A 14,818-nucleotide genomic window follows, 5' to 3' on the forward strand; every position below is an offset into this window, starting at 1 on the left:
ATAATCTTTTCCTCATCTTGCAAGTATGATATGATTTTTTTTCTTTTCAGAATACGCTGTGTATTTTTTTTTTCAATCTCGGAGAATAGGGAGTCAAAAAAGGAACGCAGGTGTTCCTTATACCGCGTAAGAAAATGGCTCTGAATATCAGCGGCTGAGGATATTGTGGGTACGTTTGACAGGACCAGAGCCAGGTGTGTGGGGAGGGAAAAAAAGTTGTTGTGGGTACTATTTTTCGTGCGTCAGAATTACACAGATTTCTCTTTTGATGTTTTTTCTTTCTTTTTTGAAAGCTGATCCTAATCTCCGGTGAGGGGAGAACACAGCTGTTTATTGATATACTGTGAAAATGTTGTGCATCAAATGGAACTATCGTATATTTAGAAGATGATTACACATTTTACGACTTCAGAATTCTGTTAAATATTGTAATGATTATTGTTTTGGTTTAAGTAATTAATGAATAAGCCAGGCGTAATGTATGACCTGTAATGTAGCCCTCCATTGACCATGATTGCATGGGAAATGTTTTATTTATCGTACTTTTTGCTTATGAACATTTTAAATGGTTTAATAATTATCTCTCAGTTCATAAATAAATTAAGGTGGCTGTAGATTTTATCCCTCTTCCACTACCAGTCAAGAGTACCTATTCCTGCGCCTGTATTCCTGCAAACTTTGTTGCACAATATCTGCATTCGCGGGCCAGTCACGAAGTATATTAATCTTTCTCCCATTGTGAAGTTTCACATTGCACATTAATTTTGTTCAGAATGTATTTTCTGACAGGCGTCGTTTTAATGTTTAATCCACTAAGACTTCCTTCAGGTTAGCTTCATTAAATATTTCACTCAAAAAAAAAACAAAAAAACTGCTGGATGCAGTCTTGAAACGAGAACGGTTACTCGCTTAATACACGTAAAAATAAAATGAGCGAATGTTAGATGATTCCAGACTTCGACAAAGCTGGAACAAAAAAATAAATGAATAGAAAAAAAACCCTGGGGAGTCGCTGCAAAACACGTGACAAAAAGCATATAACAACGCGACATCGAAAAATAGATGTTTTATACATGTTTTAAGAGGCGGTAGGTTGGAGGTGCACCAGCGGCGGGACCCCGAGAGCCCTGGTAGTGTCGCTCTGCTTTAGTCTTGAGGAGGCTTTCTCGGCAGAGACACGTTCTTTCCGGCCTTTGTTTCCCGGACAAGTTTACCCGCAGTAGCGCTGACGTGCTGTACTTCTTAAGACGGATCTTTTCGCTTGCATACGTCAGCTGTGATTTAGCGAGATTCACTGCTCTGAGATGAACAAAGGGCACTTCAGCTACCTCCTTGCCTATCATCTTTTGAGCTATCTTCTTTCAAATATTTGCACTCATTGTCTACACACACACACACACACACACACACACACACACACACACACACACACACACACACACACACACACACAGGGTGGAATCAAAAGCTTTTCGTCTCATCAACTCCTCTCCTCTAACTGACTGTCTTCAGCCTCTCTCTCACCGCCGCAATGTTGCATCTCTAGCTGTCTTCTACCGCTATTTTCATGCTAACTGCTCTTCTGATCTTGCTAACTGCATGCCTCCCCTCCTTCCGCGGCCTCGCTGCACAAGACTTTCTTCTTTCTCTCACTCCTATTCTGTCCACCTCTCTAACGCAAGAGTTAACCAGTATTCTCAATCATTCATCCCTTTCTCTGGTAAACTCTGGAACTCCTTGCCTGCTTCTGTATTTCCACCTTCCTATGACTTGAATTCCTTCAAGAGGGAGGTTTCAAGACACTTATCCACCAATTTTTGACCACTGCTTTGACCCTTTTAGGGACTGGCATTTCAGTGGGCATTTTTTTTATTAGATTTTTGTTGCCCTTGGCCAGTATCCTTCCTACATAAAAAAAAAAAAAAAAAAAAAAAAAAAACACACACACACACACACACACACACACACACACACACACACACACACACACACACACACACACACACACACACACACACACTTCACTCATCTCTCTCTCTCTCTCTCTCTCTCTCTCTCTCTCTCTCTCTCTCTCTCTCTCTCTCTCTCTCTCTCTCTCTCTCTCTCTCTCTCTCTCTCTCTCTCTCTCTCTCTCTCTCTCTCTCTCTGTGTGTGTGTGTGTGTGTGTGTGTGTGTGTGTGTGTGTGTGTGTGTGCGTCCATAATTAAGCCATGCCTTCAGTTTTGTTGCGACCAGCTACAAATGGTCTATTTCTCCTTCCGTGCTACATTTCCCTGCACTAAGCGGATACTAAATACACACTGTAAATGACGAGAAGGAAAAAATAGAAATTGAGCGAGTATGACGGCAAAAGAGAAAATGAGTGAGATCTAAGAACAAAAGCGAGGCAAAATAAAAATGGGTGGAGGTTTAAAAAGAATGTGAGGTGCAAAGTTTTTGAGAGGGTCGAAAGAAAAAAAAATAATGTAGGTGGAGAGGAAGAAGAGCAGAAAGAGGCTGGTGTTTGAGGAGGTGAAGAAAAAGCGTACCCGCATGTTTTGGGGGAGGGGGGAAACTGAGCGAGAGAGAGAAAAAAATATATATAATGTTCTGGAAACTAGAAATGGTACGAGAGAAACACAAAGAACACAAGACGCTGAGACAAAATGAGACAGAGAGTGTATTTATTCAGGGAACCACCATTTTGCGGTAAAGAGGTGGATGTTGATGAAATGAACGAGAGAAAATTACGTAGAAAAGCAGACTAGACTGATAGGTTCCAGGGCCTTGGTGTGGCACTAAACCCATTGGTGGGAGTGAAATCAAACAACCACGTCGAGAGAGAGAGAGAGAGAGAGAGAGAGAGAGAGAGAGAGAGAGAGAGAGAGAGAGAGAGAGAGAGAGAGAGAGAGAGAGAGAGAGAGAGAGAGAGAGAGAGAGAGAGAGAGAGACAAGCAGACAGAAAGACAGAAAGACAGACAGACAGACAAACGGCCAGGCACACAGACAGGCAGAGAGACAGGCAGACAGACAGAAAGAAAGGGAGAAAGAAAGAAATAGATAGGTAGTTAGAAAAAAAGAAAAAAAGAAAGATAGATGAACAGAGAGAGAGAGAGAGAGAGAGAGAGAGAGAGAGAGAGAGAGAGAGAGAGAGAGAGAGAGAGAGAGAGAGAGAGAGAGAGAGAGAGAGAGGAAAAATGCATGTGAACACTGAAGTGGAAAACAGACAGATAGAGGAGGGGGAAAAAAAAAAACTTTCACTAATAGAGAAAGAAGTGCAGCGTAATACTAGATTCTGTTTTTTTCCTTCCTCCTCCCGGATGGTTTATGCACCTAATTGCGTAGCCTGGACTTGTGCCTAGGCAGAGACGGACCCTAGCGCTGCCTGCCTCTTCTAAGCTTCTTCTCTCATCCTAATTAACATTCCAAAGAAGCAATTTCCCTTATTAAATTTGCCATTACCGACAGCCTTCCCGGACGCACCCTCCCCGTCCCACCACAGCTGAGGTAATCGCATTTGCTTTACGGAATATTGATCGGGGAGGAATAATAATTTAAAAATCAGCCGTGGCGCACATTGCAGAAGCTTTGCGTTGGTACAGGGTAGAGAGAGAGAGAGAGAGAGAGAGAGAGAGAGAGAGAGAGAGAGAGAGAGAGAGAGAGACAGAGAGAGAGAGAGTGAGAGGATAGCGTCGGATAGTTAAACAGGGGAACACGTGCACAAATTTAGGGTTGGATGGGAGCAGATAGGCATTAGCAGACAGAGTGCTGGGGACAAACGCAGACACAGGCACTAACAAGCAACCAAATGGACAGGCAAATTGCAAGGAGAGAAGCAGGGACAGGCAAAGACAGATGTGAGAAGGCAGGAACAGGGAGATATAAACTGACATAATAATACAGACGAGCAAACTTATATATGGACACAATGTTGACATACATACAGACATTCACATACGGAAAGTAAGATAAGTAGACAGATAAACAAAGACTCATAAACTATACATGATTATAAGAAAACAGATAGAACCACAAAGAACACAGGAGATTATAGTTGTAGAATATTTACGTAAGATCAGTGGGTGTTTACAAACCAAACAGAAAGGCATTCCTATTTTAGATGTGTGGACAGTATGGGTTGGTACCATTGAGGTAACCAGAAGCAAGACTAGAAAGGGATGAATTGAGACGGGGATTCGGTCCTGACATGATAGAAAGGACAGAAAAACAAGAACGGTGAATAGAATCCAATAGAGAGCAGAACACGGAAAGTAACGAAGGCCAAATAGAAAAGTAAAAGCTCTTAAAATAACATAGGCAAGAAAGATTGAAAAAAAAAAGATATGCGAATAAATAGTTGCACACTAACATACGAACACAAACCAAGGACCACTAGAGGAAGAAATAAAAAAAAAGCGACACTGAAAATTAAAATCAATTACAATAAATGATAAATGATTATGAAATATAAAAGATGAGCAAGACATAAACACAATAACAAAACAAAGAAAAATAAAGTAAAGAAATCCTGACGCAGCAGAAGCAGAAGGTTATACGTACTTGTTAAATGAAACATGAAAAAACAAAATGAAAGTATGACCATGCAGAACATTGGAAATAAAACGTATGTCAAAGCTTGTTTACAAAACACAGTTCTAGTTTGCCTTATACCATCTCACCATCATCTCCCCATTATGGTGTTTTACCGTATTCACACTAAAATGTTTACAATATATATATATATATATATATATATATATATATATATATATATATATATATATATATATATATATATATATATATATATATATATATATATATATATATATATATATATATATATATATATATATATATATATATATATATATATATATATATATATTTTTAGGAGTGTTAAAAGTAGAAGGCCGGAAGTAATATTAAAGTTATACTTGGCGCTGGTCAGACCTCATCTAGACTACGCTGTGCAGTTCTGGTCCCCACATTACAGGAAAGATATAGGTCTATTAGAATCAGTACAGAGGAGAATGACTAAAAGGATCCAGGGGATGAGGAGTATTCCTTACGAAGCGAGGTTGAAGCGGTTAAATTTACATTCTCTAGAGAGACGTAGGTTAAGAGGGGACCTGATAGAAGTCTTTAAGTGGTATAGGGGTTATAACAAGGGAGATGTAAGCAAAATTCTTAGGATCAGCAACCAAGGTAGAACAAGAAATAACGGGTTCAAGCTTGAAAAATTTAGGTTTAGGAAGGAGATAGGAAAAAATTGGTTCTCAAATAGAGTGGTAGATGAGTGGAACGGACTCAGTAATCATGTAGTTAGTGCCAGGACACTAGAGAGCTTTAAGAGAAGATTAGACAAGTTTATGGATGGGGATAACAGATGGAAATAGGTAGGAGTGTTTCATACAGGGACTGCCACGTGTAAGCCTGGTCGCTTCTTGCAGCTTCCCTTATTTCTTATGTTCTTATGTTCTTATATATATATATATATATATATATATATATATATATATATATATATATATATATATATATATATATATATATATATATATATATATATATATTTTTTAGTTTTTGCCGAACATGACTGAGTTGTCTCAAATTACACAATAGTCTCTTCATTTTCTTAAAACCTCTCCTTTCGTTAATCATTTTACCCTTATAAAAGCGTCAATTAATCCAATTAGGAATGTGAAAAAGGAAAATAAATAGAACAGAGAGTAACAAAGGAGAAAAGAACAAAGAATGAAACGTGACGAAAACGGAAAAAAGTCGCTGAAGAATACGAATAACAAAGAACAGGACATAGCAAGGTCGAATGACGATGAAAAAGTTGAAATATGAAACTCAAACTGAATCACGGTGACAGAAAAATACACACACACACACACACACACACACACACACACACACACACACACACACACACACACGCACACAGAGCTGCTGCATACGCTTTTTTTTTTTTTTTACAAAAAAAGAACAAATTTCAAATTAAGATTTTGTCTTTTCTCTCTCTCTCTCTCTCTCTCTCTCTCTCTCTCTCTCTCTCTCTCTCTCTCTCTCTCTCTCTCTCTCTCTCTCTCTCTCTCTCTCTCTCTCTCTCTCTCTCTCTGTCATATTGTTTTGTTCTTGTGGAGTGCGTGGCCCTCATGTTTGTTAAAATTTGCACTTTTATCTTGTTCTTTTTGTGAGCGTTTTTGTGTATCTTAGTTGTTGACGTTAATGATTATTTTTCACCATAGTTTTTTTTTTTTAGTTCTATGTGAGGTCGATGCTAACACATTTTCCTGATGAGAGTCTTTGAATAATCTCTCTCTCTCTCTCTCTCTCTCTCTCTCTCTCTCTCTCTCTCTCTCTCTCTCTCTCTCTCTCTCTCTCTCTCTCTCTCTCTCTCTCTCTCTCTCTCTCTCTCTCTCTCTCTCTAATCTAACTCTGATTGCATAACCTGACTCCTACCGCATGAAGATTAGAAAGAAAGTCGTTAGGATACATTGGTTAACCTTTGTCAGTTTAAAGAGAAATAGTGAACGCTTTCTAAATTTATAATACTAAGAAGTCATTTGTGGATCAGTGAAAACATTTTACGAAGTATTTTGCAGTAAACATTTTTCACATTTTCTCTCCCATGCTGTTACTATGGCAGAATTCTTTTCTGTCGGATGGCAAAAATTCACTGTTGGTGATTTTCTTTTATTATTTATTTATTTATTTATTTATTTATTTATATATTTTGCATAAGGGCATGATGAATCTATAATTTCAAGAATTATTAGTGATGAAAAGCATTGTCAGGTTTTGCAACATAGTACCAGAAGGTGTGGCTTGGATGGATCCGGCATTTTCTTTTCTTTGAATTGTGTCAGCGCATGTCTCACTTCTCCCCCCATGACAACATGAATAACAATATTACTTGGAGAGGATTTTTATCGGAGAAATTTTTTACTTGTAAAGGGGACGTTTATATTTCACTTACGAATAATAGTGGATCCTGTATTTCTTCGTTTGCTTTTCATGAATGTGCGAAGGAAAAGAAGGCTTAGTTCTTGAAAATAGAATATGAGGTACATAACACGAAAGGAGTTTCCTGAAAGGCACTCTTCCTCTCCCCATCATAGAAATCACTCAAGGGAAACGCGGGTTGGAATATATATATATATATATATATATATATATATATATATATATATATATATATATATATATATATATATATATATATATATATATATATATATATATATATATATATATATATATATATATATATATATATATATATATATATATATATATATATATATATACATACATACACGAACATAGAAAGGGAGAGAGAGAGAGAGAGAGAGAGAGAGAGAGAGAGAGAGAGAGAGAGAGAGAGAGAGAGAGAGAGAGAGAGAGAGAGAGAGAGAGAGAGAGAGAGAGAGAAAGTTTTGGTAGCAGAAAGGAAAAAGCCGAGTTAGTTAGTGTACCTGTGACTAAAAACAGCACATCCTGTGGTCAAGTGTAGGTGTGGGCTGTTTGTTGTGGTGGTGGTGGCGGCTGAGATTTTGTTTGCTATAGTAATTGTAGCTCGTTTTGTTATATTGCAAGAACTTTTCATCTATGCATTTTCTTTCTTATCCTTGCATCATCCATACTCGCCACTCAAGTGGGATGATCCAAATACGAGATAGAAAAAAAAATACATGTTAATTAATTAGTTGAATTGACTTGGTTAAAGTTAATGTTATTTATTTATTTTTTTTTATTATAATGTTGATTTTATATCATGGCATAAGCCTCTCGCTCTCTTTCTTTGTAGGTGATGTACGAAGAGCTCTCCTCGTCGTCATCCCAGTCACGTGAGCATCATTCTCTGCAGCGGCGGCACAAACATGCCGACATGTCATTCCCCAGCGTCATCTTTACGGTAGGTGAGAGAAAGCAGAAAGCGCTTCTCATGCTATCTTGTGTGTTATTATTGTATTGTGACCTGCGGCAACACTCGGGATTATTGTTTTTATATATAGTACTGCTTTCCCTGTATATTTCATTGTCTTGGTGATAATAGCTGGTGTTAGCTTTTTTTTTTAATATTGTCTGTGTTGTAACCGTTAATATCAACATGTAGTATTCGTTAAAGTAACGTTGTCGTTTTTTTCGTTCTTTTTATTTTCGTCCAGTTCGTCTTTCTTTACCCAAACAAACACCGAAAAAGTGTATACGTAAAATGTGAGAATTAATGGCTAACTAAAGCGCCAGGAGCTGAATTACCCGCATACTAATGACTGCCACTTGTGCTAATTACCTCAAGGTGGCTCCGTTTTAAAGTTGCGTGAGTAAAACGAGTGATGCGTCCGGTATCAGCTGGGAGGACACCCATGACGAGGCTGTGGCGATTCAGTCGGCACCTCATATACTTATTCTTAACGTTGCTTAGGGAAACTTGAAAAAAAAAAATAAGTAAAATAGATAAAGAAATAAAATAGCGCAACGAAAAATAAGCATTAAGATTGGGTTGGCTAGGAACACCCCTAAACACCCCGGGGGAGAGAGACGAGAAGCTTTTGCTTATCGCTGAAATATCACAGCACGGTGCACGAAGTTTCCGCCCCCACCCTGTTACCCACTGTGGACTTCTTGCTCAAAAGTTTCTTGATAAAATGATGAAATAGAGAATAACAATTCACTTTTCTGTGGATAATGTGTCTTCACACGTATACAGAGCCAGACAAGATGTCAAGAACAGTACAAACCGTCGGCGAAGTAACAGGTCGCGTTGTGCCGGCTGGGGCGATTACCTGAGGGTGCCGCGGAAGTGTTCACGATGCAGCGGCCGGCACGCGACTGGCCGCCTCCCGCACCTCAGCGCCGCCGCCCGTCCTTGTCGCCCAGTAAGGATTCAGCCACCACCTCCCTCGCCCTAGCCCTCTCCGCACACAGCACACCATCCCTTTGCGCTTCAGAACCCGTACTGAATGACAGCAAGAGTATTCTGTTGTTCATTAGGGAAGGTCAGTCGGTGCTGTCTGCTAAGTGAATGAGGCAAGTGTTTGTACTTACCCCAGTAACTTGTCTGGTCAATAATAACAGCTTGGGCAAAACCTTGTTAAAATCGGCTTGATTTGGAAATAATCTAAAGGCCTTTCTTGTTGATCACAGGGGCCTCATCCACTTCGAACACCGGGACCATCCTATGTCACATGCCGTGTGTGAATGGAAGGCTTATTTTATGTTGCTGGCCATTTACCTCATAAAGTTCAAAGTTGGTAACTGGAGGCGAAGGTTTCTAGAAATATCTTGCTCCAGGTGACGTTACAACACCTGTGAGACTGCAACAGTCTGGGATACAAAATAGGAAAAAATTTTACCTCTTTTAACTGATTCTTAAAAGTACTTAGCATTAAGAGTCGAATATGCCATCTACAATTTTTTTTATGATATTATGGCTCCTGGATGAACATTAATTAACTGTTCCAAGACTCGCCGACAAGTACCTTTTAATTAAATCAGGTTTACACCAAAGTGAAAAGAAACATATGGACATCTTTTCCAAGTTTTATATTTCCAAGCAGTGCTAAATCGAATACTCCTTACATTAAAAATGATTATCGCACAGAAAAAAAGGGCATGATGGAGAAACTAGTAAAAATACACAAAGGGTAGAACACAGAGAAGAAAATTTTGAAGGTATAATTTTTAAATAATCATACTGTTTAGGATGGTGTATCGACTCTGTAATCACGCCATGGAAAAAGATTAAATCCTTAGCGGTAACCGTCTTATGCTTCGTTGATTTCGCCTTCCTCCACCTACACCAAAGTCTATAGTGCAACGATGATGTCTTCCTCGCTCATCTGTGCCCTTCTCTTCCCTTCTATTCAGCCTTACATCATCTCTCTCTCTCTCTCTCTCTCTCTCTCTCTCTCTCTCTCTCTCTCTCTCTCTCTCTCTCTCTCTCTCTCTCTCTCTCTCTCTCTCTCACACACACACACACACACACACACACACACACACACACACACACACACACACACACACACACACACACACACACACACACACACACACACACACACACACACACACACACACACACACACACACACACACACACACACACACACACACACACACACACACACACACACACACACACACACACACACACACACACACACACACACACACACACACACACACACACACACACACACACACACACACACACACACACACACACACACGACACCATGCCTGTTTTCATTATCAACGGACCCTTCTTATCTTTCCTCTTTGCCTCCCTCCTTCTCTCCACATTCTTCTGCGCTTCTGCCTCTCTCTCTCACTTCCTCTGCTAGACAGTACAATTGTTTTCTTTCAAGTTTTTCTTCATGTAAAAAATTACCCTACACTTGTAACAAAAACTACTCTCTCTCTCTCTCTCTCTCTCTCTCTCTCTCTCTCTCTCTCTCTCTCTCTCTCTCTCTCTCTCTCTCTCTCTCTCTCTCTCTCTCTCTCTCTCTCTCTCTCTCTCTCTCTCTCTCTCTCTCTCTCTCTCTCTTTCCTTTACCGATTCGGCATTTTAGTTAAAAACTGTTTTCGGTATATTTTGTGTCTTTAAGACCATTTTTTTCTCTCGACTTGCCTGTGCCAGACAAGAAATAAAACTAAAACAAAAAAAGGGCCTAAGGGAGCGCACACTAACGTATTCCTGGTCGTGTACGTCAGAGTTGGTGAGGTCAGAGTGTGTGGGTGTGTGTGGGACGTGTCTGGCCATGGTGCCCACTCACATTGAGGCAGGTAGCACCGGTGGCAGGTAGTAAGAGAATGTGGTGTGGCAGACGTCCTGAATCTGTGAATAATGATGCTGGAAATCCGCTTATCACGATACTGGAACCCTACATACGTACACATTAATATATATATATATATATATATATATATATATATATATATATATATATATATATATATATATATATATATATATATATATATATATATATATATATAGAGAGAGAGAGAGAGAGAGAGAGAGAGAGAGAGAGAGAGAGAGAGAGAGAGAGAGAGAGAGAGAGAGAGAGAGAGAGAGAGAGAGAGAGAGAGAGACGGATAAGATATAAGCCTGCCTGTGTAAAAGAAATACCAATTTAGCATTTCATGTTTCCTCGATCAGGAACGTTTTTTTTTCTTCTTTTTCTTTCTCTTCTTTCCTTGCAGCGCCTGGAACTAGGAGCTGTTATAGCTCTTCTCTACTATTTAGAGCCCAAAAGTTTTAAGGGAACCAGCCCTTATGTGAATGATTGCCTCCTAAAAAGCTTATTTGCATTTTCATAGGCAAGTGATGATGGCTATGGAGGATTTTTTTTTTTTTTATGTAGAAGGGATATAGGCGTAGGGCAACAAGAATCCAATAAAAAAAAAAAAAAGGCCCACTGAGATGGCGGTCCCCGATTAGGGTCCAAAGCGGTAGTCAAAAATTGAAGAATAAGTGTCTTCAGTTCAAGTTATAGGAAGGTGGAAATACAGAAGTAGGCAGGGTGTTCCAGAGTTTACCAGAGAAAAAGATGAATGATTTAGAATACTGGTTAACTCTTGCATCAGAGAGGTGGACAGGATAGGGGTGAAAGAAAGAAGAAAGTCTTGTGCAGCGAGGCCGCGGGAGGAAGGGAGGCATGCAGTTAGCAAGATCAGAAGAGCAGTTAGCATGAAAATAACGGTAGAAGATAGCAAGAGATGTAACATTGCGGCGATGAGAAAAAGGCTGCAGACAGTCAGAGGAGAGGAGTTGATGAGACGAAAAGCTTTTGATTCCACCCTGTCTAGAAGAGCGGTATGAGTGGAACCCCCCTCAGACATGTGAAGCATACTCCATAAGAGGACGGATAAGGCCTTTCCACAGAGTTAGAAGCTGGAGGGGTAAGAAAAACTGGCGGAGACGTCTCAGGACACCTAACTTTATATAAGCTGTTTTAGCTAGAGATAAGATGTGAAGTTTCCAGTTTACGTTATAAGTAATGAACAGACCGAGGATGTTCAGTGTAGAAGAAGGGGACAGTTGAATGTCAGTGAAGAAAAAGGAATAGTTTTCTGGAAGGTTGTGTCGAGTTGATAGATGGAGGAATTGAGTTTTTGAGGCATTGAACAATACCAAGTTTGCTTTGCCCCAATCAGAAATTCTAGAGAAAGATCAGAAGTCAGGCGTTCTGTGGCTTCCCTGCGTGAACTGTTTACTTCCTGAAGGGTTAGATGTCTACGAAAAGACGTGGAAAAGTGCAGGATGGTATCATCAGCGTAGGAGTGAATAGGACAAGAAGTTTGGTTTAGATAATTGATGAATAGGAGAGTGGGTGACAGGACAGAACCCTGAGGAACACCATTTAGAAGGACAGTGACCGTCTGCAACAGCAACAATAGAACAGCCAGAAAGGAAACTTGAGATGAAGTTACAGAGAGAAGGATAGAAACCGTAGGAGCGTAGTTTGGAAATCAAAGCTTTGCGCTAGACTCTATCAAAAGCTTTTGACATGTCTTAGGCAACAGCAAAAGTTTCACCAAAATCTCTAAAAAGGATGACCAGCACTCAGTAAGGAAAGGGAACCCATACTGGCGATCAGATAAAAGGTTGTGAAGTGATAGATGTTTAAGAATCTTCCTGTTGAGGATAGATTTAAAATCTTTAGATAGGCAAGAAATTAGAGCAATAGGACGGTAGTTTGAGGCACTAGAACGGTCACCCTTTTTAGGAACAGGCTGAATGTAGGCAAACTTCAAGCACGAAGGAAAGGTAGCTGTTGACAGACAGAGCTGAAAGAGTTTGACTAGTCAAGGTGCAAGCACGGAGGCACAGATTCGGAGAACAATAGGAGGGACCCCATCAGGTTCATGAGCCTTCCGAGAGTTTAGGCCAGCGAGGGCATGGAAAACATCACTGTGAGGAATTTTAATAGGTAGCATAAAGTAGTCAGAGGGCGGAGGAGAGGGAGGAACAAGCCCTGAATCCTCGAAGGTAGATTTCTTAGCAAAGGTTTGAGCGAAGAGTTCAGCTTTAGAGATGGATGTCATACCAGTGGTGCCACCTGGTCGAAATAAAGGAAAGAAAGAAGAAGGAAAGTTATTGGAGATGTTTTCGGCTAGGTGCTAGAAATCACGAGGGGAGTTAGATCTTGAAAGATTTTGACACTTTCTATTAATGAAGGAGTTTTTGGGTAGTTGGAGAACTTGTCGGCTAGTTGGAGACTTGGCATGGTTCCGGGAAGAAATATAAAGCTCATGAGATTCAGGTGATAGAAGGCACAAGTATCTTTTGTGGGCCACCTCTCTATCATGTATAGCACGAGAAAAGGGTGTGTTAAACTAAGGTCTGGAAGGTTTAGGTCGCTTCCATACAAGACACTATCACCTCTGTTATGCGCTTAGGATAAAGAGAGGTGTCAGAGAGGAATCTCTGACACTGAAGCAGTAGTCATTCCAAGGAAAATCAGGAAAATACCTCCTCAGATCCCACCAACTAGCAGAGGCAAAACTCCAGAGGCACCTCCACTTAGGGGGATCCTAAGGAGGGATTGGAGCTATAGGACAAGATACAGATATGAGATTGTGATCGGAGGAGCCCAACGGAGAAGAGAGGGTAACAGGATAAGCAGAAGGATTAGAGGTTAGGAAAAGATCAAGAATGTTGGGCTTATCTCCAAGAAGGTCAGGAATACGAGTAGTATGGCCTCAACTTATGTACAGAATGGTGTGGTATATCTCATTGTTGCCCGAATAATGTATACTTTGGCGCGGCCTTGATGGCCTCCTGATCAACGGAAGTCTTACCAGTAGTGAAAAGTTTGGTTGTGTTCCCTGCGGTGGTCGTGACAGGAAGCAATACCACACTTTTTGGCTTCAGGAAGTAACACACAATATAATATATTGTGTGTTACTTGTTATTTGCAAATATCATCTGCATATTATGCAGATGATATTTGCAATATCTGTGTCAAGCCAGACGTCTAGCATTATCATTATTTTCTGTAATGTTTCCTTCTGTTTTAATATTAGTTGTTCGAATACTTCTCTTCACCGTGCTTCATAAGGTTGCTGTTCATCTTTCGTTATCTGCAGCAGATATGTGACTATAAGAAAATAAAATAGTGTGGCTTATATAAGTGTTTGTTTATGTTAAGAGAGTGAGAATTTAAAAAGATGTTCTCGTATTTCTTTACATTCCTGCCTTTGTTCTCGTATTTCTTTACATTCCTGCCATTTAACCATCAGCAGCACGTTTTCTTTTCTCTGCTACTATTGTCATGTTAATATACTGAGATGCTATGCCTTTTAATTATCAAGTTAATCCCTAATTACTGCAACTAATTATTGGAAGCTATTTATGCCGCTTCGATACCTTTAATTTAAACTACTTATAATGGAGATCAAATATATATTGCATATTTAAGAAGATGACCAATTGAGGATTATTAATATGATATATTAACTTAGTGTATGTTTCTCCTTTGCTATCTTCTATAGGATTTCTTTTAACAGTTTGACGTTACGGTTTTCATTTCGACTATAATAATATTATTATTATTATTATTTTTTACACAAAAGGAAAAAAAAATAAATAAAAACCGGCCGTATACCACCGAGTATTATTGGTATTGACTATAGCCTCCATTTTGTCGTGAAAAAAATATCAGCTGGTCTCCCATCTCATTCACCCATGTATTATTAATGGAGATGCCGAGCTCCTTGTCAGTATTTGTCCCCTTGCATTGTCGTGCTTCTCTGTTGTGAAGGAAAAGACAAAGGAAAAAAAAATGTATATATAAGGGAATGAGATAAAAAGAAAAAG

At 39.5% G+C, this 14,818-nt stretch overlaps 2 long non-coding RNA genes across 2 annotated transcripts in view; one reads left to right on the forward strand and one right to left on the reverse strand.

The window, feature by feature from the left end:
* LOC135109098 (uncharacterized) overlaps positions 1-9,753 on the reverse strand; it is a 41,848-nt gene extending 32,095 nt beyond the window's left edge. Inside the window, exon 1 of the long non-coding RNA XR_010272576.1 lies at positions 8,778-9,753. This is a non-coding gene — a long non-coding RNA (uncharacterized LOC135109098). The remainder of the gene's footprint in view (positions 1-8,777) is intronic.
* The window catches only part of LOC135109096 (uncharacterized), a 76,780-nt gene that overhangs the window by 53,595 nt on the left and 8,367 nt on the right, over positions 1-14,818 (forward strand). The window contains exon 4 of the long non-coding RNA XR_010272574.1: positions 7,799-7,906. This is a non-coding gene — a long non-coding RNA (uncharacterized LOC135109096). The remainder of the gene's footprint in view (positions 1-7,798; positions 7,907-14,818) is intronic.

The sequence above is a fragment of the Scylla paramamosain genome, chromosome 18 (genome assembly GCF_035594125.1).
Source record: "Scylla paramamosain isolate STU-SP2022 chromosome 18, ASM3559412v1, whole genome shotgun sequence".
NCBI lineage: Eukaryota > Metazoa > Arthropoda > Malacostraca > Decapoda > Portunidae > Scylla > Scylla paramamosain.